This window comes from Microtus oregoni, unplaced genomic scaffold (genome assembly GCF_018167655.1).
Source record: "Microtus oregoni isolate MIOR12 unplaced genomic scaffold, Mior012 000102F_ref0000329, whole genome shotgun sequence".
NCBI lineage: Eukaryota > Metazoa > Chordata > Mammalia > Rodentia > Cricetidae > Microtus > Microtus oregoni.
Window position 1 is genome coordinate 932,662 of NW_024544716.1, and position 24,146 is coordinate 956,807.

At 44.9% G+C, this 24,146-nt stretch overlaps 1 pseudogene; it reads left to right on the forward strand.

Annotated features, from left to right (window-relative positions):
• The first annotated feature begins 9,281 nt into the window (after nucleotides 1-9,281).
• LOC121443196 overlaps nucleotides 9,282-24,146 on the forward strand; it is a 37,975-nt pseudogene continuing 23,110 nt past the window's right edge.

The window sequence follows — 24,146 nt, forward strand, 5'->3', positions numbered from 1 at the left end:
CGGGAGGCATCTAAAAAGAGAGGACCTCAACTGAGAGAGCGCCTCCATCAGATTGCCTGTGGGGAAGTGTGGGGGCATTTTCTTTATTAATGAATGAGATACAAGGATGGTAGCATAGGGTAAAGGGGCCAAGGAAAGAACACCCTGACCCTGAATTGACTCCTAGTCTCAGACTTGGATCAAGAGGGGAAAAAACACAAACAAAAAACACCAACCCTGAGCACAAAATCCCTGAACTTCAAGATCAGGCCACAGAAATGCTCCAATCCCAGGTCACCCTGGAAAACCCTGCTCTCACCCCCAGGAAAACCTGCATTGATGCTGCCTTCTCTTCAGTTCACTGCTTCTTCTCCATGCAGCAGGGGCAGCCTCCCTCCTGGCTTTTTCCCTCCCAATAGTCAATCTCCAGTGTGAGGTTTTCTGTAGTGTGTGACAAAGGTGGTTTCTTGGCTCCTGAGCCAGGATAGCTTTCCACCTAAGCTGTAACAGTTACAGGTAGCCCACTGCGGATTGTGACAGCAGTGGGCAGGATGCCCTGGGCGGTATAGAGCTGGCTCAGAGGGCCTGTGAAAACAAGACTGTCAGGAGCTCTCCTCTACAGCCTCCATGTCATTTCCTGCCTCCAGGTTCCCGCCCTGCTCGAGCTCCTGCCTTGACTTCTCTTCCTGATGGTAAATTGCAGTGATATTTTGTATCTATTTTTAACAAATAAAGCTTCCTGAAGATCAGAGTAGAAAGCTAAGCCACTAGATACCAGGCATGGTGACTCACACTCAGTACTTGGGAGACTCACGCCTTTAATCCCAGCACCAGAGACGTAGAGACAGGAAGGGATATGGCTGGACAGAGAGAGATATATAAGGAGTGGGGAGATGAGAGCGCACTGCAGTCTGAGGTTTGGTGGAGACAGATGCAGTCTGGAATGCAGTCTAAGGACAGGATCACCCCACCTTCGGAGCATAACGACTCTCTAGTGGCTGGCTGCTTTGCTTCCCTGATCCTCAGCATTAACCCCCTATATCTGACTCCGGGATTTTATTATTAAGACCATTTATAACTCGTGTTACAGTAAACGATTAAGATGTGTGGACTAAATATACCTCCATCCAAGTTGCTTTTGGTGGTGTTGTGTGTCACATCGATACAAAGTAACCTAGGACAGACATATACTTTGTCCATTGGTCCTGCTCAGGGGCAGGCAATGCTTTGGTGGCAGAGAATGAAGATGAAACAGAAGCTGAGAGACACGCCCCTTTTGAGAAAGGTGGTTGGTAGCTAGAATTTAGGGGGATGGGCAGGCCCTAACTGCCACAAACTGGGGTTTAACTTATGTTACACAGCCCACTTCTGGAGATGTAGTCCTCAGATAGGGGGCCTGTATCTGCTCACCATGATTTTTTTTTTTTTTAGACGAGGTCTCAAGTCACGGTTTCTCTGTGTATCCCTGGATGTCCTACAACTTGCTCTGTACACCGGGACTCCAATTTAGAGATACACCTGTCTCTGCCTCTGAAGTGCTGGGATTCAAGGTGTGTACAAACATCAACAGGCTTCCTCATGGGGTTTCTAAGAGCTCAAAACACAAACACAAACCGGCCCAGCCATCAGGAGCACAGGAGAAACAGCTGAAGGGAAGCAGGCTCTATGTTCAAAGGAAACACTGTTTCAAATGGGCAGGAGTAAAACATTCAGCCATTCTGCACAGCAGGGTGATGGTCTCCTCAAGCAGGCTCTCCTAAGATGTTCAGAGCAGCTGCCTGTGGGCTTCATGTGGCCCTGGCATCTTAAGAAGACAGCATGGAGTCTCAGAACATTGTGGTTCTGAGGAAGTTGGGTAGGGACGCAGGCAAGTTTAGACTCTTACAGCTGTAGGTGGAGTCGAGGCAGAAACAAGAGTTGGTACCCCAGGCCTCAGCCTATTCCTCTCCCTAGCTGGACCGTCAAAAAGCAGGAGGGACAGAGGCTGCAGTTGACCGTGCCCATTGTCCATTTTACCATATTAGTTGAAAGTCACTGATTATGCCCTGGGGGAGGGATAAGAAACAGATCTGGGAATCATCAGTACTCTTCCATAAGGCTGTCTGCAAAGCTGAATCAGGAGGCTAGAGACATGCCTGTCCCGTATTGTTATTTAAAATGGAACTGCTGTTCTCCTCAAAGCACAGGAATCCTCAAAGCCAAAACGTTCTTAAAGTAGAGGCTGCCATCCAGACACTGAAGAAGATCATACCTCAGAGCGACATGTGGAGGGCAGGATGGGCACTATGCCCGCATTAATCTCAGCCTGGGCTACATGTCCATGGGGTAGGACCCCAGCCTTGCCTTTGTATCTACTGTTACCACATCCCACAATGTCCTCGGGAATGACGCACACAGATACCGAGACATAGACACCCTGTGGTCTCCTCCATGTCCTTCTACACTATGCTCGACCGCAAGGCTCTGCTCACTGAAAGGGGTAGCTCAACTCATCCAGACACCTCAGAGCCCTCCTGATACCTCCTGCTTTCCCCAGATCTAAGCCCTCCCAACCACCCCCTAGCCACGTCTGGCATTGCTCTTCTGAAAATGGAATTCACTGCTCCCCAGCTTCTCTGTCTCACTCCATCTTCTCCAGGAGTCCCCTAATAGCTTCCAGCCACATGCAGTGTCCCCAGGGAATGGCTCCCGCCATCACTTCTGCCTGGCGTGTGCACCAATGGTGACTACTTACAAGGAAGTCCCTGCCTGCCATACTCTGCACACTCATCCCTCTTTGTCTCTCCTCAGAAGGCTGAAAATAACAGCACACCATACTTTACAAACGCCTGAGAGCAGGACCCCACCATGGTGTCTATGGGACTCAGGGAATCCTAGCTCCCGTAGTGTAGCTGATTGAAGAAGGAACAGCTAAAACTGTCCTGGAGAGGGAGCCTGGCTCTCCAAATCATGACTCTTCTATTGTCCAGTAGATGGAGTCAGACTCTCCTACAACCTCTAGTGAGTGGTCTTTGTGGTTAGAAAGCAGAGTTTAGACTTAGGCTCCTGTGGAAGCAGAAAGATGAACTGCAAGGCGCAAGGACACCTCTATTGTCTGAGGATCTCATTGCTCATATAGACTCTAGCTAGTATACACAGGGAGAGTGGGGTGCTAGACAAGAGAGGGAGCCTGGGGATTTCTATGGCTCCTTTCACCCAGCAGGAACCTGGGCTTTCTCGAGATGCCTGTCACCATATCCACACACCACATTGGTGATATTTCTCCCATATCTCCAAGTTAGCAAACTCTTTTGAAATAAAACCTTAGTGTGTGTGCTGGAGCAGCAAGAAACACAGGCATGGATTTTGAAACTCCCTATTTCGTCAAGATGTGTGGGCCCCGTGAATTTGTAACCATATCAAACAAGATGATTGGGATGTGGTGCTTGCCTAGTTGCTGCCTCAAGGCGAAACCCCAGAGAGCATCTCTTACCACTCATCAGATGCTGGTGCCTCATCATAAGTTCCACTGAAGGTTTAAACATCAGTGAAGGATGCTTCCCACTGGGGAGGAGATGAGATGGAAAGAATTTGAACATCCTTAGAAGCTGTCCTGCAACTTATGAAAAGTGGTCCCTTTAAATAGAGGCCATTGCCCCTGAAGCAAGAAGGCAACAAGAAAGCAATGAGCTGGGATGGCCACCTTGGGTTCATCATATGTTCAAAACCACAAATTTCTCTCTCTCTTTCTCCCTCTCCCTCTCTCTCCTAGAAGGATAATGTACCTAGAATGTCCCCAACTTCTCTTGGTCACAAGCCTAGTCTCCAGAGTCACACATTTCATTTTTCCTTCATCCTGTAGGAGAATGTTATTTGCCTTTATGTCTCTAGAGATCAATGCTCGGTTTCATGCCTAGGCACGTACTTTGCCAGACCGCTGCCTCCAATAGTACATAGCAAAAGGGACACTCTGCTAAGCTCTTCTTCACTTTCCGGATTCTTTACCTTGGTGGGATCACACTCCCTTTCTTCAACTGAGCTTTGTTTCTCTTTATCTACTGGGACATCCCAGTGATGATGTTGGAGTGATGTAGTCCTTTTGTTAAATCCTTGGGGAGTCCGACTGCTCTGGAAAGACCCTTGAGGAATTCTGAAGTTAGTCTTCATATATCACTGGGAACCTAAGATTTGGGAAAACTCTTAAGGCTCAGCAAAGTTGTCAAGGCCTGTCCTTTAGACCAGCCTCTCTAGAGCTGTGGAGTGTCAAGCTGTCCAGCATGGGCAGGCTGGTAGGACCGCTATAGGCACCCACAGGGATGATACCAGGTCAAGGGTTATTGTATAGTTGAGGACATGAGCACAATAGTAGTGAGATGCATTCCTGGGGACTCTTTAAGACTGGGTTCAGGCTGAGCCCCCAGTAGTGCAAGGGAGAGAACATGCAGGAAACTGGGGTCATGCTCTGAAGATAAGAACAGGGACCCCTGCCCTGAAATGCTGTCAGTCAGCCCTGGAGGGACAAGTTGGAGGGATGGACGACATGGAGTAAATGGGCTCAGTCTAGGTGGGCTGAGCGCTTGGACCTCTGGGTTGTAATACAGACACAGGTACTCGGACATACCACATAGGCTTTTATATTAAAGAGTAATATATAATTATCTATCTGGCATCCTCCACCTGCAGCCTTCAAGAGGAGGCAGAGCAAGCATTCTGACCAGGAACTTGCATATTAAGGAGCTGAGGTTCCATGAAGTGACTTGACAGAGATCACGTAACAAATGAGGTTTCTGGGTCTCTTTGTTCCTCAGCAGACTGGCCCCTTTGATCAGCTGCATCAATTACTCTCCATTTGCATTTCCCTAGGACCCTGGTAGTGTACACCTGGCTCTACACTTTGTCTCCAGACAACTATCTATGACCTTGGTGTTGTGGAGTGCATCTAACAGGATGCTCAGATTCTGTAATGAAATCAAGGTGTTTGGCCGTTGTTTCCATCAGCTATGACAAGTGGATGACAATCCTACAACTTAAGCTTGGGAACAGGCTTCAATATCCGTAATTTTCTCTTTCGAGAGTCTGACTTTTTGAGACAGGGATGACTGGAGATGGCTTGAGAAGCAGGCGAGAGGCTGCATCCCCACTATAGCTGCTGTCCTGAGAGTCCCTGTTCACTGGTTATAAGGCCAATCAGCACCCAGGATAAGAAGGGAGAAATCCAGATCTCCTATATGTAAGAATCAAATCTACACAGTGGTTTCCCTGAACTCCTTAAAGTGAATATGTATGGCAAAAGCCTAAAGTTCCTCCCTCCAACCATCACTGCCTCCCCTGGAGGAGAGTAACTCCATGCCCAAAAGAACCCAGGTCACCTCCTCTCACTTTCTGAGCATTCACGCTTCAAGTGCCCTTTAATCCACCCTGGAAGCAAGCCCTTGGACCACATATTTGACAGGTTCAGGCTGGAGAGTGGCCAAAAGTTCCCCATGCTATGTATCTTTCTGCCGTTATTCCCCCTGGTCCCAAGAATGAAAGACTGTAAACGCGGCTTTGACAAAATCCTCTAATGACTTTGTCTCTTTGTAGGACACATGATCAAACTGTACCTCAACCTCAAAAGGTCAGAAATGGTTTGGGAGACTCAGGATCCAGCTATAAAGGCCACTAAACACTGTTCTAGCTGTAATTTCTAAATGAAGAAATATCTGTCTGTCTCTTTGATTCTATGAAGCAGAAGCTAGCAGACACTAGTACTTTCATAAGAAGGGAGACAGGTCTCTGTAAGCTATAGCCCGCTGTGATTGGTCCATTTCCTGCTCTGACCTCACAAACTGCCACTGTGATGGGAGAAAGCATGTCCTGTATATAAGGCTGTTGGGCAGACTGCATTTCTGTCTCTAGAGACCGGAGAGGTGATCTCAATGCCTATGGGGCTCCTTACGAGCTACCTACTCAAATAGCTGTTGGTTTGAGGCTTCCCCACAGCCTATGTACAGAAAAGCACAGTGTCCACATAGCCTTATGTCCCGCCTCCCCCAAAAGAGGAACCTTAAGAGTCAATAAAAGATTTTTTTATAATGTTGGTCGAGGTGCATTTGGTTCTGTAAAACTGGCCTATCATTGTCCTACAGGCACCCTGGTGGCCATAAAAGTCGTAGACAACATAAAGAACTTTCAGTCTATCGTGTCAGAGATGGCAAAACTCAAATAAATCATTCTAAAATAATTCACCTCTTCCAGGTTCTAGTAACATCAAAACATTAATATTTTATTTCTGAATACAGCCCAGTAGGAAACTTCTTCCAACTGATAATGGAAGAGAGCAGGCAACAGGAGGAAAAGCCAAGAAAATATCCAGGCAGCTACTGTCAGCCATCAATACTGCCATGACCTTGGCATTGCCCATTGAGACTTGAAACCCTAAACTTCCTGCTCATTGCAGAGGGCAACGTGAAACTGTCAGGCTTTGGTTTTAGCCACCAAGTGTAGAGCTGGCATGAGCTGCGATAGTGAAGAGGGACCAAGAGCTTCTATGACCCAGAAAAAATCACCAGGTTCAGTGCTAACAGCAGACTAAAGGGATGAGTCTACCCAAATCTAGCTCACTCAATCAGTAGGCTTACTGAAGCTCCTTGCAGAAGTGTGGGTGCAGAATCACTTTAAAGAAGGGGTGACTGAAGGGCAGCTGCACCTTTCAATGCCCGTGACCACCTAGCCTCATGGCCTGCCTCTCCCCCCCCCCCAAAAAAAGCCTTAAAAGGCAATACTAGGTTCTGTTTACATTGGTCAAGGTGCACTTGGCTCTGTGAAACTGGCCTATCATTGCCTCTCAGGCAACCCGGTGGCTTTTATAGTTGTCGACAACATAGAGAAGCACCTTCAGTCCATCATGTCAGAGACGGTGACACTCAAAATGCAACAGCATCCCAACATCATTAGCCTCTTCCAGGTTCTGGAAACCTGAAAACATTTTTTTTTTAATTTTCAAAGATGTTTTCTGGCTGTTGGAACTTTTGCTGTGTTTTTATTTTGGAAGCAAACATTTATCCACCCACCCCTATGCCCCACCACAATCTTCCTTTCATGCATCACCCCTCTGTCACTCCGAAAATGCATAGCTTTTGCATAAACTGAAAAGACTGAAATAAACACAGAAGAGGCAAAGGAAGTGTACTTTGTCAAAGACTATGTCCCTCCTTTTTTGGGATGGGGTACCATTGTAATGTCCAGGCTGGTCTTGAATTCTTGGGCTCAAGAGACCCTTCCACATCAGCCTCTCAAGTGGCTGTGGGTAAAAAGGTGTTTTTCACCATGCCCAGCTGAAATGTTCGCACCCTCAGCAGGTGATAAGATGAAGCCCATGAATTAACCATGTGGGTGTCTTTTTCCAGGAGGTAAATGGTGGCTTTTTACACTTTAATTCTCAGACACTACAGTCTATTCTTTACCCTTAACATCTGCAGTTTTGGGGCACCAGGGACCTATTGCAATCCTGAGTCACCAGGGACACTATTTGCTGATCCTTTTCATAGTCTTCATGGTTTCTGTGACCAGAAAACTTAGCCAATCTGGGCTTTGCTTTCCATCCCCCAGTTGATCTCTGCAGCTTAGAGATGGGCAGAGGAGGTGAACAGAGGTGAAAGACCTGTTCCAAGACAAGAAGGAAGGGCAGGGAAGTCCACTAGCTGGCCTGAGATATGGGAGTGGGAGCCCAGACGCAGGCTCTGCGCCAGGCCCCCAGCATTCTTATTTCATTACAGAACATGTCCTTCAAGGTTACCTGTTCCAGCTGATAAGAAGATGGCAGGCTTCAGGAGGAAAAGGCACAAAAATCACTTGGACAGAGTGTGTCAGTCATCAAGCACTGCCAAGAATGACCTTGACATTGTCGCTCCAGACCTGAGGTCCCAAAACAACCTGCTAGATACAGAGAGCAATGTGCAGCTCGTAGACTTTGACCTTGCCTCCAGGTGTAGAGCTTGCACTATGTTGCAAGTGCAATGTGTGACACCAAGACCTTCAATGTCCCGGAAAATATTAGGGTACCCCAGATCTGGTACTAACAACAGACTGGAGAAGTTATTGTTTCCAAATCTAGCTAATGGCTTTGGTGGCTGGATCTAGCCCATTTCTTAGCTTTCCAGCCTCATGGAGGAGGTACCCCTGGAGCCATTTTTATTGCTACAACTTTGTGGCATTTCAAGGTCCTTGCCAGCAAGCAAGCTGCAGCATTCTGCTCACAGACCACATTCAGTTGGCCTGCCTGTCTGAAAGAGTCAGAGTCTGCCCTGGAAGTTTGGACCAGAACACCAGCATTTCAAAACAGCACAACTTTTTTTCCTGCTACAGCTGAAAACAAATAAGCATGCAGTCAGCTTTTATCAACACCATTTAAGTGTTTCATAGCAGGACCTCTTAAGAGGTGCAGGGTTTTGCAGCTAAACCTCAGTCAGGAAGCCTCTCTTAGATGAGAGCACTTGCTTGCTTGCCTCTAGCAAGCAGAGCAGACCCAATAATTGCTGCCAAGAAAACATGCTTTACTCTATTCTTTCACTCTATTCTTTCCCAAGCTTTCTCAGGCTTTCTGTGGATTCAGTTATCCACGTTGGGCATCATTTGTAGTAAGGAGCTGCAGGCTGCTTCCGGCCTCCCAGCTCCCGGCCACTGGCTAGTTTTATACCTGAAATAACAACACACAAATTGTATTCTTTTAAACACTTCCTGGTCCATTATATCTAGCCTCTTGTTGGCTAACTCTTACATCTTGACTAACCCATATCTAATAATCTGTGTAGCACCAAGAGGTATTGTCTTTCTGGGAAGATTCTAGTGTATGTCTATCTTGGGCTGGAGCTTCATCATGTCTGCCCAGAGAGGAGAGGCATGGTGTCTGGCTCACTTCCCTTCTTCCCAGCATTCTGTTCTGTCTACTCCACCTACCTAATTTTCTGACCTATCAGACCAAGCAGTTTTCTTTATTGATTAACCAATGAAACAACAGATTGACAAATGACCTTAGCACATCATAGCTCAATGACCTCCATCCCAAAAAATTTAGCCTGAAAAACCAGTACAAGGGTCCTATTAACCATTGGTCAAGGTGCATTGGGCCCTGTGAAACTGGCCTATCATTGCCTCACAGGCAGCATGCACGGTGGCCATAAAAGTTGAAGACAACAGAGAAAAGCACCTTCAGACAGTGACACTCAAAATATTAGAGCATCCTAATATCATTTGCCTTCTCAGAGTTCTAGTAAAATAAATACATTCTCATTTTATAACATAATATGCCCTGGGAAGAAATTAGGTCCAAGTTTTAATGAAGGATGGGCAGGCTAAAGGACGAAAGGTCGCAGAAAATATCCGGGCAGCAAGTGTCAGCCATCAAGTACTGCCATGACCATGACGTCATCCATCGAGACCTGAAGCCCCAAAATATCCTACTAGATGCAGATGGCAATATGAAGCTGGGAGACTTTGGTCTTGCCACCAGGTGTAGAGCTGGCACTGTGCTACAAGGGCGCTGTGGGACTAAGAGTTACAGCCCCAGAACTGGTACTGAGAGAAGGCTATGATGGGAAGAAGGCAGGTGTGCAAAGTCTGGGAAGTTGTTCTATTTTATCACCACTGGGCACCACCCCTTCAGAGGAAGCACCCTGAAAGAGTCCAAGAGGAATATCATCACCAATGGGACCTATGACATCCCAGCTCACGTCTTGGGGCAACTTGAAAACCTAATTCACCAAATGCTCACAGTTGCCTCAGACAGGAGGCCCTCCATTGAAGACCTTCAGCAACATCCATGGGACATGAAATATGAAGAAAACATCTCAAGTGACACCAACCCAGATTCTAGCATTCTTGAAATCCTCTCTGGTCTTGGGTTTAATGCAAATACCAGCTTGGAATCCCTATAAAAGAGGAAATATATAAAGAACTCAAGAAACTAGATTTTAAAATGCTAATTGATCCAATTAAAAAATGGGGCACTGAAATGAACAGAGAATTCTCAACAGAAGAAGTTTAAATGGCCACAAGACATTTAAGGTCATGTTTAACCTCCTTAGGGATCAGAGAAATGCAAATCAAAACAACTTTGAGATATCATCTTACACCTGTCAGAATGGCTAAAATCAAAAACACCAATGATAGCCTTTGCTGGAGAGGTTGTGGAGGAAGGGGTACCCTCATCCATGGCTGGTGGGAATGCAAACTTGTGCAACCACTTTGGAAATCAGTGTGGCGGTTTCTCAAGAAATTCAGGATCAACCTACTCCAGGATCCAGCAATACCACTCTTGGGAATAGACCCAAGAGATGCCCTATCATACTACAAAAGCATTTGTTCAACTATGTTCATAGCAGCATTATTTGTAATAGCCAGAACCTGGAAACAACCTAGATGCCCTTCAATGAAAGAATGGATAAAGAAAGTGTGGAATATATACGCATTAGAGTACTACTCAGCAGTAAAAAACAATGACATCTTGAATTTTGCATGCAAATGGATGGAAATAGAAAACACTATCCTGAGTGAGGTAAGCCAGACCCAAAAAGATGAATATGGTATGTACTCACTCATAAGTGGATTCTAGTCATAAATAAAGGACATTGAGCCTACTATTCGTGATCCTAGAGAAGCTAAATAAGGTGAACCCAAAGAAAAACGTGTAGTTATCCTCCTGGATATTGGAAGTAGACATTATTGCCAGACAAAAGTTGGGAGATTCGGCGTGGGGGTAGGGTGGGTGTTAGGGGAGAAGGGGAGAGAGAAGTGAGGAGGGGAGGATGGGGAGAGCATGGGGGAATGGGATGGTTGGGATGGAGGAAGGGTGGATATGGGAGCAGGGAAGTATATATCTTAATTAAGGGAGCCATCTTAGGGTTGGCTAGAGACTTGACTCTAGAGGGGTTCCCAGGTATCCAAAGAGATGTCCCCAGCTTGTTCCTTGGGCAGCTGAAGAGAGGGCACCTGAACTGGCCCTATCCTATTGCCACACTGATGAATATCTTGCATATCACCATAGAATCTTCATCTGGCGATGGATGGAGATAGAGACAGAGACCCAAGGTCCAAATGAGGAGCAGAAGGAGAGAGAACATGAGCAAGGAAGTCAGGACTGTGAGGGGTGTTCCCACCCACTGAGATGATGGAGCTGATCTAATGGGCGCTCACTAAGGCCAGTTGGACTAGGACTGATGGAGCATGTGATCAAACCGGACTCTCTTAACATGGCTGACAATGAGGGCTGACTAAGAAGCCAAGGACAATGGCACTGGGTTTTGATTCTACTGCATGCACTGGCTTTGTGGGAGCCTAGTCTGTTTGGATGCTCACCTTCCTAGACCTGGATGGAGCGGGGAGGACCTTGAACTTCCCATAGGGCAGGGAATCCTGATTGCTCTTTGGACTGGAGAGGGAGCGGGAGTGGGGGAATGGGGAGGAACATGGGAGGAGTGGAGGAGGTGGAAATTTTTAATAAAAAAAAAAAGAAAATATGATTAAATGGTAGGGACATACCTTATCATCAAAAAGCAGATACACAAGGAACTAGAGGTTGGCTCTACCACCTCAGCCAAGCCCGCGCACCTTGGCCATATGCCTTTTCCATCTCCAATACATCCTATATCTCTCGTCTTCCCCCAAAACAAAGAACCAGCGAGCCCACCTTTAGCCTCATTCACACCCAGCCCTCACAACAGCACCTGCCTGATGTCCTGGCATTATCAGGGCAGAAGATAGTCAGAAGTGCCTCCAAGCTTCTGTGTTATCCCCAGAAGAAGAGCCCCACTTATAGCTATACCCTCCATCCAGAGCTGTGGCTGCCCCATGTGTCTGCTTGGATAACTTCATCCATATAGAGATAAAGAGAAGGAGAGACAGATTTGCAGTGATAGGAGAAACAGCCTAGAGAAATCCTCTACAAAGTTTGGGGAATCAGCGTGAGGAGTTTGATAGCCTGTAGGTGCAGAGTTGTCTGTCTGTCTGTCAGGGAAACCTGTTTTGCACCCAAGTGAGGAGCAGTGGGGGCAGCTGAGCTCCCTGGAGCAGGGTCTAGGGAGTTTTAGAGCAAAATTTAACCCTTTAGCTTCCAGGAGTCATAGTAAAGAAAGCCTTTTGGAGATTGTGGCAGAAACATCATTGGTCCTTGCTGCGTTCTCAGGGGGTCTTGTTAAATGGTTCATTAGAAGTAACAAGGAACACCAATTAGGTTTGTAGTGTTTCACTGCCTCTCTGTTAGACCCCAAGTAAAAGAGCAGCAGCCTCTTTTGTCTGCATTTGACTTTCAGTTATATCCTCAAGGTAAAGTTTTCTATGCCTGATGTATCAGTATCATCTATGGAACTGCTAATCTGAACAATTGCCCATTGCATTGTAGTTTTTTTGACCTCTAGTAAGAGAGAAAATTACATAAAGTGAACATTTTAGGAGGGTTAAGGAGGGAAATCATTCATCCTTAACAGGGCATTTATGTCCTTCAAACCAGTAGCTTTCTACTGGTGAGGACTCTCTGAAAAGTTGCCGATACTGGAAGTGTCCCTGGGATGCTTCCAGAAGAGACCTCTCTAGGGTATTCTCTGAGGGGGTTTATTCAATCCTACTCACCAGTTCAACAAGGGGGTCAGTGTCCTCGGGGTCTGAAGGACACTTGGTGAAATCTTATTTGTGAGGTTGATGCTTTAGGGTCTCCTGATCATCCCTCAAAAAAGATCTCCTGTTCCTTCAGCGATATTTCCTGATCAGTACCTCCAGGAAGCTTCATCTATGGGAACAGTTCCAAATGAGTGACACCTCTTTCTCCGGGGGTGTTTTTATGCCTACTTCTTTTGAATCCTGAGTACATAGTTCAAGGTGACAGGTAATGGGGTCCCTAAAAGTTCAGCTTCTAGAGACCCCTCTCAGGATATTTTTTAAGATTTATTTATTATACAGTGTTCTGCCTGCATGTATGCCTGCGACCAGAAGAGGGTACAAGATCTTATTATAGATGGTTGTGAGCCACCATGTGGTTGCTAGGAATTGAAATCAGGACCTCTGGAAGAGCAGCCAGTGCTCTTAACCTCTGAGCCATCTCTCCAGGAACCCCCTCAGCATTTAAAAAAAAAGGTCTCCACAATAAGTGAAAGGGAACTAGAAATCTGTTCAGGAGCCAGTAAGTGGGAGTCTTAAAGTTCTAGCCTGTAAGGCTTCCGTTCAGGGTTCAATTAAAGGTGCCAGAACTGAGGTCTTTAATGCATTTGGACTTGAGTTTTGTGCATGGGGGTAGATACGGATCTGTTTACATTCTTCTACATGTTGACATCCAGTTATGCTAGCACCATTTGTTGAAGATGCTTTCTTTTTTTCCATTGTATAATTTTAGCTTCTTTGTCAAAAATAAGAGGTGTTCATAGGTGTGTGGATTGATAGCCAGTTCTTTGATTCTATTCCATTGGTCAACCTGTCTGTTTTTAATGACAATACCAGGCTGTTTTTATTACTGTAGCTCTATAATAGAGCTTGATGTCAGGGATGGTGATGCCTACGGAAGTTCCTTTATTGTGTAGGATTGTTTTGGCTACCCTGGGTTTTTTGTTCGTTTGTTTGTTTTCCCATGTGAAGTTGATTATTGTTCTTTCAAGGACTGTGAAGAATTGTGTTGGGATTTTTATGGGTATTGCATTGAATCTATAGATTGCTTTTGGTAGGACTGCCATTTTTACTATGTTGATCCTATTTATCCAGGAGCATGAGAGATCTTTCCATTTTTCTAGTATTTTCTTCTGTTTCTTTCTTCAAAGACTTAAAGTTCTTGTCAAATAGGTCTTTCATTTCTTTGGATAGTGTTACTCAGAGATATGTTATTTGTGGCTACTGTGAAAGGTGATATTTCTCTGAATTCCCTCTCAGCTTCTTTATCATTTGTATATAGGAGGGCTACTGATGTTATTGAGTTGATTTTTTATCCTGCCACATTACTGAAGGTATTTATCAGCTGTAGAAATTCCCTGGTAGAGTTTTTGGGGTCACTTATGTATACTATCATATCATCTGCAAACAGTGCAAGTTTGACTTCTTCCTTTCCAATTGGAATCCCCTTGATCTCCTTTTGTTGTCTTACTCCTCTAGCCAGAACTTCAGGGACTATATTAAATACATATGGAGAGTGTCGACAGCCTTGTCTTGTTCCTGACTTTAGTGAAATCACTTTGAGTTTCTCTCCATTTAATTTGATGTTGGCTGTTGGCTTGCTGTGTATCGCCTTTAATATGTTTAGATATGTTCCTTGTATCCCTGCTGTCTCCATTTGCATTTCCCTAGGACCGTGATAGTGTACGCCCGGCTCTACACTTTGTCTCCAGACAACTATCTATGACCTTGGTGTTGTGGAGTGCATCTAACAGGATGCTCAGATTCTGTAAGGAAATCAAGGTGTTCAGCAGTTGTTTCCATCAGCTATGACAAGTGGATGACAATCCTACAACTTAAGCTTGGGAACAGGTCACTTCAATATCTGTAATTTTCTCTTTTTGGAGTCTGACGTCTTTGGCCACAGGATTCCTTGTGAGGACATGGCGAGCTGGCTTTGAAGAGTCAGACACTGCATTCTTCCCTCTGTCAGGCTTCTTCTGAGGATCGATGGGCTTTGTGCCCGGCCCCTTTCCCTTCCTTGATGTGTCCTGGGCTTCAGTTCCTCAGCTATTGCTCAGGGACTAGAGGAAAATGCATTTGCAGTGAGTACTCATCAGATAATAGAGAGTGGGGTCCCAGTGAGGCCTCTTCCAGCTCTGCAGGGGCTGTTGCTCTCTGGGTCCTCCTATGATGGGGACTTCTTTCTAGCTGCACTTAAGTGCATGCTGAAAGCCTGTCCCTATGACAAAATCTACAGAAGGCCTGTCACCAATCACCATCAGGGGGAAGGGTCTTGCCATCAATCTGGGAAGATACCAGTGTCCACACACCATCAGACAGGGGGAAGGACCTTGCCATCAATCTGGGAAGATACCAGTATGCAAACACCATCAAACAGGGAGAAGGCCTTGCCATCAATCTGGGAAGATACCAGTGTGCATTTATTTTGAGCTGCAGGCAGCAAAAGAATCATGGAAGGCATGCCTTCATCCCCCTCCCTGCCTCTTCTGGGCTCCTTTCAGTGTGGAAGCAGTTTGCAAAATCAGGGTGCTGCCCCAGGTGGCAAGGGCATTGCTTCTGAGAGTTTGCTGAATCTCATGCAAAGGAAAGGCACAGCTGAACATGGGGGGAACTGGGCACTACCGGTGGAGGTGGATGGCTCTACTTCTTGGGACAATAGAAGAAGACAAAAAGCATGGAGACACTTCTCTCCCCTGTGACATGTCCTCAAACAGGTGCTTACCTGAGAGCAGATGCCCTAAAGGCCAAGGGCAGGATACTGGCTCTTGGTTTCTGTAGGAAAGCAGAAGGGGTAGAATTTGTGTGGCACCGGAAGGTATATGATCTTTGCAGAGGTATTTCAGACAAGCCCAAGGTACTGGACACCCTTTCAGGGTGAGAAATATCCCCATGTTTCTTTTTCTCAGAATCTCTCTTCTGCACTGAGGCACAGATCATATTCATGTCATGCCCAAGAGCGGAGAGCACAGTGCTAAGTTGCTGTGGCCTGGGCAGATCTCACTTGGAATAGTCTGTGGACTTTGCTCATATTTAGTGAACCATAGGAGTTTCTGAGTATCTTGTAGTGGGTGACCTCTGTGGTACAACTGCCAAAAGTTGGTGCATGAGGGTTTTTAGCTGCCCAGAGGCATGACCTGGAATTTTGTATGTCCCTATTAGGATGCATTGCACTCTGTGAATGCTGTTCCCTAAGCAGGGGTGGTGTCAAGTGTTCAAAACTCAGAAAGCATCCTGCCCAAATTCTACCCATTATTTTCATCATATCCTTTTCTGAGAAAGGGTTTGGGAGCATTAAAGAGCTTAGTTCATGCCCAACTCTACCCTTAGAATTGAGACCAATGGCAATGACCTTGACATTGCTGTCTGCATCCAAGTGGGTGGTTCCAACTTTGTTTTCTGGCAGCATTTGATCGCTGTTATGATCTGTTCAGATTGTTTCTTGACCTCTTCTGCTAGCAGAAATCAGAATTCCTCCCCAGCACATTCAGTTCTTAATTAAAAACAGATGCCGTCATGATATGGAGCAAGCAGGTTGCATGCAAATGCTGTGACCTTTGGAAAACAGGCATTTCCAACAACAAAAGAAAAAAAAACATAGCACAGATACTTCTCTGTGCTTTCTAAGATAAGATTTGTGTGCCTGCTGGGTCCCTTGCGAGGCCAGAAGAGGCTAATTTTACAGGGTCAAGCCCACACAACCTTAGTAAGAAGTAACACCTACTTTCTCCTGAGGCTCTTTTTCTGAAGGGGCTGGCCTAGAAGTGAGGCAGAGCAGCTGCCTTGCTCCTCTCCTGACAGGTCCTGGGAAAATCTCAATCCAACAACTGGAAATGAAACCAACATAGGTACATATGAGTTCCTTAGGTTGCAAAAAGAACAGCTTCCTAGAGTGTAGGGACAAAACTCAAACCCAGAGCACAGACTTATATACATGTTCACGACTGTTCCCGGTGAACAAGAAACAGTTCCCACACTGCTCACCTTAACCCACAGTGACTGTCACCTCTTTTGCCCTCAATAACTTTTTCTGTTCTTGTGATAATGCTAAGGATCTCTGAAGTGATTGAAGGAGAACAGTTCCCATAGTCTCCTGTGTCATTACTTGGTCCTCAGTCCATGGAACTCTTTGAGAAGGATTAGGAGGTGTGGCCTTGTTTGAGCAGGTGTGTCACTAGGGGTGAGTTTGGCAGTCTCAAAAGCCCATGCATTTCCCAGTGATTGCCTCTCTGCCTCCTACTTGTAGGTCAAAGCATGCTCTTAGCTGTTCCTACCATCAAGGACACTAATTCCATAAACTGTAAAACTAAATTAAACTCTCTCCTTTACAAGTTTCTTGCCTTCTCATGGTGTCTTATTACAGCAAGAGTAAAGAAATGAGGGCACCATAGTAGCTTCTGCCTCAATGATCAAAAAGGCCGACATTTCCTTATTCATGAGTCTAAGCCAATATGACGCTTCAGTGGCCTTTGCACTTGAGGATCTCAGATCATTTCAGGCTTTTAGGAAGGAGGCTCTCAGAGGGAGGAGCCATAAATAGTCGTACCGAGCTGGGATGTCTATGAACCACAATGGCCAGCAGGGCATGATATCCAGGTTGTCAGAGAGCTCCAGAAATGCAACTTTTTTCAGCTGAAGCCAGTGCTGGGACAGGCATCGCGATGCAACTGCCATGAGTCACCCCTTCTTGTAAGTCACTCCACACCCACACTTCTGCAAGGAGCTCCAATTGTCTGAATGAGCTGGACTCGGGTAGAATCCTTTCTTCAGTTTGCTGTTAATACCGGATCCAGGTACACTGATATTTTTCATGCATCTCCAAGGAAGGCCTCTGAACACACATTTAAGGAAGGCAGGGGGCGGGGCTGGAGAGATGGCTCAGAGGTTAAGAGCATTGCCTGCTCTTCCAAAGGTCCTGAGTTCAATTCCCAGCAACCACATGGTGGTTCGCAACCATCTGTAATGAGGTCTGGTGCCCTCTCCTGGCCTGCAGGCATACACAAAGACAGAATATTGTATACATAATAAATAAATAAATAAATAATCAATCAATCAATCAATAAATAGAAATAAAAAAAAGGAAGGCAGGGGGCATCAGTCCTGCCTCATGGTTTCTCCCAGTGGCCACTGCCTGACTGCGTTGTTAGCAGATGACTTCACTTAGTAAGCACTCAAATTTTGACTCTAATTTAAAATGACCCATGAGAGGCCACGGGGATCATCAGCCTAGCCCACAACAAAAGCACCTCTGGTGAGTTTTCTTCCCAGGCCCCTGGGGAACAAACCTGGACAAACTCTGTTTAGAAGAGAGGCTGTGCCCTCAGATTCCCCGTCCCAAGGCTCCTCCTACTTTTTCACTTATGCCATGTGTTCAGGTTGGTATTGGGGCCAATTCTGACAGAGTTCCACACCCAGGACTTCTTGAACCCTAATCAGAAAGGTAGGAGAGGGGAAGTTATCTGTCCCACCATCCACCTCTCCGAGGATGGCTGTCCAGGCTGTCACTAGTGTGGTTGAGCTCAGTGGCCAGCATCCCCCAATGTGTCACTTCATGTTCCTACGAGTGGACTGGCCTGGGGCAGACTCTCAGAGCACAGCTACTAGTCACCATTGGACCAATCAGGGTTGAGCACATCCTGAAGGGTAGCACAAGGCCTTGCTGCTATAACAAGATGGCCCCATGCCTTTGTCTACCCCATGGTGCTCTCACGCTGTGTGAACCTGCCGACCTGTTGAACAGCACCAGAAAGGGGCCTGAGGACTAAGAAAGAGATAAAAGACAGAAGATAGAATCAGGAGAGCTTCAGTGAATACTGCAGCAGCCCCAAGTTCATTTCTCAAAGCCCTTTTATACCCAAAGTGAAAGAGGTTCTTACCATGGTTCAAAGAACAAACAAGCATAATCACCTCCTTAATTCGCAAAACATCTAATAACCACATCTTTGGTCAGACATCCTGTTATTTGGCCTTGAGGAGCAAGAACAAACTTGAAGTCTCTGACCTTGAGTCAAGATGGAATGGAGATACTGTAGGCTCCCCCATTACTCTATCCCCACTCAATAATAGGCAATGTCTTGTTCAGGCCAGCATTTTGAGAGGTCCTGCTCCTGCACCATGACCACTAGTCCTCATTCCTGATCGTTAATGACCTGCCTTCAGTGTTCTGTTAATGCAAAAATTACAGCTCTTACCTCAAAAGGGATGAAAGACCATTCTGGAGCAAAATTTGATTTTGTTTCCCAGGAAACACAGAGTCCAGTTAACCTAGGTTCCATGTCCCCACATGGAAGCAGTTTCAGAGCAGTAACAGAACAAAGAAAGTTACAAATCATGGCTCTGAAAAAATGCAGCTTTTGGAACCCATTCACTTTGGAAGGACACTTACTCAGCCTAAATATAGTGGGGAGGCCTTACTTTGTTGACCTCCCATGGGAAACCTTACCCTCTCTGATGGGGCTGGGAGGAGGGAAGGGAGTAGGAACTGAGATTGGTATGTAAAATGAAAAAAGATAGTTTTTAAAAACAATTTAATTTTTAAAACTGCATTGGTGGAAACATTTAGAAAGCAGTTACAGAAGGCAGTGGAGTGGTGTGTAGGGATGACTCCTAAAACAGGATGAAGTGTAAAATTTGACAAAGCTACAGTAAGGGATGTTCAGGAATCTTTGGGTTTTTTTTTCTTTTTGCCTTGGAAGTTTCTCTTTATTACAAAAGGCAATGTGAGGAGCTAGTCTACAGCAACTTGATACACCATGCTTTGTTGATACCCATTCCAGAACAGAAACAGAGTAGATGGGTGGGGGCAGAGGAGAGGTGGGGGGAGATAGGAAGAGTAGAGGGGGGGAGAAATTGTGATTGGGATGTAAAATAAATAAATTTAACAAAATAAATGTTGTTGCTTGGATTATTTTAGGGATGTATCTCTTCCTCAGGATTCTTTAGCTGTAGATAAGAGACATTGTCTCCACCTCTTTTATGCAGGAAGACACAGCTTTACTGATAAGAACTTTAGATCTCAAACTTGGCCATCTTCTTGTGTTATACCCATGTCATAAGACCCTCAATGAGACCAGCAAGGACTTGGTTTCCAGTGCAAACACACAAGGGTCTTTATTGACAAGCTCAAGCCTGGTCTGCAACCCAACACTCCAACACAGCAGATGGAAAAAATATGACCCCAAACTCAGAGAAGGGTAAGTTTTTAAGGGGAACAACCACAAGCAGGGAGTTCCATGTCTTGGCATTTCAGGATTGGGTCGAGGATATGGGGCCAGGTGATTTTTAAAATCATTGGTCAGGCTATTGCCCAAAGACACAAATGCCAACAGGATATCTGACCATCCGGACCTTGTAAAGTTCATTGTCCTATCTTCTAATTGGCTGTGTCTAGGGGTCAGTGTTTAAGTTTCTCTGCCACTGCACATTTTGTTGTTTTTTTTTTCTGGAACTGAATTCAACCCCTGGTTACCAGATGTCTAAAGATGGAGGCCCTTTTTCAAAATGGAGTCTATGAGGCCAAGTCGATTTTCTTAGGTCCCCACACCTCTACCCATTCTGCCTCAGATCTGATTACACTGAGTGAGGAATGGAAGCACAGAGATGGGGAAGACAAGGCAAGGATGCTGAATAGGGGCAGCTCTGTATTCACAGCAGGTCAGGCAAGTGGTTTCTAAAATGGAGTCTGCCTCACAGGTGGAGTTAGGGTACTTTAGTAGTCAGAGAACAACAGAGGCATGATTAGGCTTGGTTGTCATAAACACCACAAGTGGAGCAGGGGGAGGGAAAGAATAGGTGGTTTTGTCAGGATCATTCTGAAGTTGAGGGACCTGGTGTTTTCCCTCATATTGAGTAGGAGAGATATGAGCATCAAACAGCAAGCCCTAGAGTTAAGGGATTTGGAGGAATGGAGCTATAGGTGAGGGAGGTAGGAAGAGGCAGTGGAGGGAGAGTCTATCTATGATCAGCTCACAGTTAGATGTTTCTACCAAGAACAGCAATGAAATCCTTATGGAAATATATCCCAAATTAAAAGAATTCTCCCTCCACTGCCTCTTCCTACCTCCCTCACCTATAGCATACATCAAATCCCACACTCTAATAGTAGGAGATTTCAACACTGCTCTCTCACTAATGGACAGGTCAACCAAACAGAAGCTTAACAGAAAAATAAAAAAACTAACAGATGTAATGAACCAAAAGGACTTAACAGATATCTATAGAACATTCCACCCAAACAGAAAAGAATATACCTTCTTCTCAGCATCGCATGGAACCTTCTCAAAACTTGATCACATAATTGGTAACAAAGCAATATACAGCAAGCCAACAGCTAACATCAAATTAAATGGAGAGAAACTCAAAGCCATTCCACTAAAATCAGTAACAAGACAAGGCTGTTCACTCTCTCCATACCTCGTCAATATAGTGCTTGAAGTTATAGCAATGGCAATAAGACAACATAAGGAGATCAAGGGGATTCAAATTGGGAAGGAAGAAGTCAAACTTTTGATATTTGCAGATGATATGATAGTGTACAGAAGTGACCCCAAAAACTCTACCAAAGAACTCCTACAGCTGATAAACACCTTAAGTAATGTGGCAGTTGCCCTCCTATACACAAAGGATAAAGAATCAGAGAGGGAAATCAGAGAAGCATCACCTTTCACGATAGCCACAAATAGCATAAAGTATCTTAAGGTAACTCTAACCAAGGAAATGAAAGATCTATTTGTCCTACAGCACGTACTGGCTTTGGGGGAGCCTAGGTAGTTTGGACGCTCACCTTACTAGACCTGGATGGAGGTGGGCAGTCCTTGGACTTCCCACAGGTCAGGGAACCCTGATTGCTCTTCGAGCTGATGAGGGAGAGGGACTTGATCGGGGGAGGGGGAGGGAAATGGGAGGCGGTGGCAGGGAGGAGGCAGAAATCCTTAATAAATAAATAAATTTAAAAAAAAATGTACCACGTGCCAACACTCTAAGTCTAAAAAAAAAAAAAGAAAAGAAAGATCTATTTGACAAGAACTTTAAGTCTTTGAAGAAAGAAATTGAAAAGGATAACAGAAAATGGATCTCCCATGCTCTTGGATTGAGAGGATCAACATAGTAAAAATGGCAATTCTACCAAAAGCAATCAATAGAGTCGATGCAATCCCCATCAAAATCCCAATGAAATTCTTCACAGACCTTTAGAGAACAATAATCAACTTTATATGGAAAAACAAAAAACCCAGAATAGCCAAAACAATCCTATACAATAAAAGTACTTCTGGAGGCATTATCGTACCTGACTTCAAACTCTAATACAGAGCTACAGTAATGAAAACAGCTTGGTATTGGCATAAAAACAGAGATGTTGACCAATGGAATCGAATTGAAGACCTGAATATTAACCCACAAACCTATGAACACCTGATTTTCGACAAAGGAGCTAAAAGTATACAATGGAAGAAAGAAAGCTTCTTCAACAAATGGTACTGGCATAACTGGATGTCAATCTGTAGAAGAATGAAAATAGATCCATATCTATCACCATGCACAAAACTAAGTCCAAATGGATTAAAGACCTCAATATAAATCTGATCACAATGATCCTGATAGAAGAGAAGTAGTCTGCAATGCATAGACACACGAGACCATCTCCTACATATAACCCCAGTAGTACAGACAATAAGAGCAAAAATGAATAAATGGGACCTCCTGAAACTGAGAAGCTTCTGTAAAGCAAAGGACACAGTCAATAGGGAAAAAAAGATAATCTACTGAATGGGATAAGAACTTCACAAATCCCAAACCAGACAAAAGACTGGTCTCCAAAATATATAAAGAACTCAAGAAACCAGACATTAAAATTCTAAATAACCAAATTAAAAAATGGGGTACTAAACTAAACAGAGAATTCTCAACAGAAGAAATTCAAATGGCCAAAAGTTACTTAAGGACATGTTCAACTTCCTTAGCTATCAGAGAAATGCAAATCAAAACAACTTTGAAATACCACCTTACACCTGTCAGAATGACTAAGATAAAAAAACACCGATGACAGCATATGCTGGAGAGGATGTAAAGTAAGGGGAACACTCCTCCATTGCTGGTGGGAATGCAAACTCGTGAAATCACTTTGGAAATCAGTGTGGTGGTTTCTCAGAAAATTGGGAATCAACCCACTTCAGGATGCAGCAATACCACTCTTGAGAATATACCCAAAAGATGTCCAATCATACTATAAAAGCATTTGTTCAACTATGCTTATAGCAGCATTGTTTGTAATAGCCAGAACCTGGAAACAACCTAGATGCCCAACAATGGAAGAATGGATAAAGAAAATGTGGCACATATACATATTAGAGTGCTACTCAGTGGTAAAAAAACAATGATATCTTGATTTTGCATGCAAATGGATGGAACTCGAAAACACTATACTGGGTGAGATAACACAGACCCAAAAAGATGAATATGGTATTTATTCACTCATTCATGGATTCTAGCCATAAAGAAAGGACATTGAGCCTATAGTTCATGATCCTAGATAAGCTAAGTAATAAGGGGAACCCAAAGAAAACCATATAGAGAGAGATCTACCTGGAAACTGAAAGCAGACAAGATCGCCTAGCAAAAGTTGGGAACATGGGGACAAAGGAGAGAGAGAAGGGGAGAGAGGGAGGGAAAGGGGAGAAAAGGAGGTTTGGAGATAGCTTAGTGGAATGGGATGGTTGAGATGGAGGAAGGATGGATATGGGAGTAGGGAAGGAGATATCTTAATTGACGGAGCCACTTTGGGGTTGGCAAGAGGTTTGGCTCTGGAGGGTTTCCCAGGAGTCCATAGGGATGACCCCAGCTAGGACACTGGGCGGTGGAAGAGATGGTGCCTGAACTGGCCTTGTCCTATAGTCAGACTGATGATTATCTTGAATATCACCATAGAACCTTCATCTGGCGATAGATGGAGACAGACAGAAACCCACATTGGAGCACTGGACTGAGGTCCCAAGGTCCAGTTGAAGAGCAGAAGGGGGGAGAATATGAGCAAGGAAGTTAGGACCATGAGGGGTTCACAAACTGAGGCAGTGTGCCTGAGCTAATGGGAGCTCACCAACTCCAGCTAGACTGGGAATGAACAAGCATGGGCTCAAACTGGTCCCTCTAAATGTGGTTGACAGTTGGGGCAGACCGAGGGACCAATAACAATGCCACTGGGATTTGTCTCTACTGCATGTATTGGCTTTTGGGGATCCTACTCTCTTTGGATGCATACTTTGCTCAGCCTGGATGTAGTGAGGAAGGCCTTGGACTTCCCACAGAATAGGGTGCCTTGCCCTCTCTTAGGACTGGAGGCGGTGAGGAGGAGAGTAGGGGGGTTGGGAGGGAAGCGAGAGGAGGGGAAGAAGTGGGAATTTCTTCTAAAGAAAATTTAGAATTAGATTGGTATATTTTTAAAGTAATAAAAAATATAATAAACACTGAAAAAAACAAAATTAACAAAACCAGAATTGAAAAGGACAATACAACAGACACTGAGGAAATGCAGAGAATCATTAGGTAATACTACAAAAATCTATACT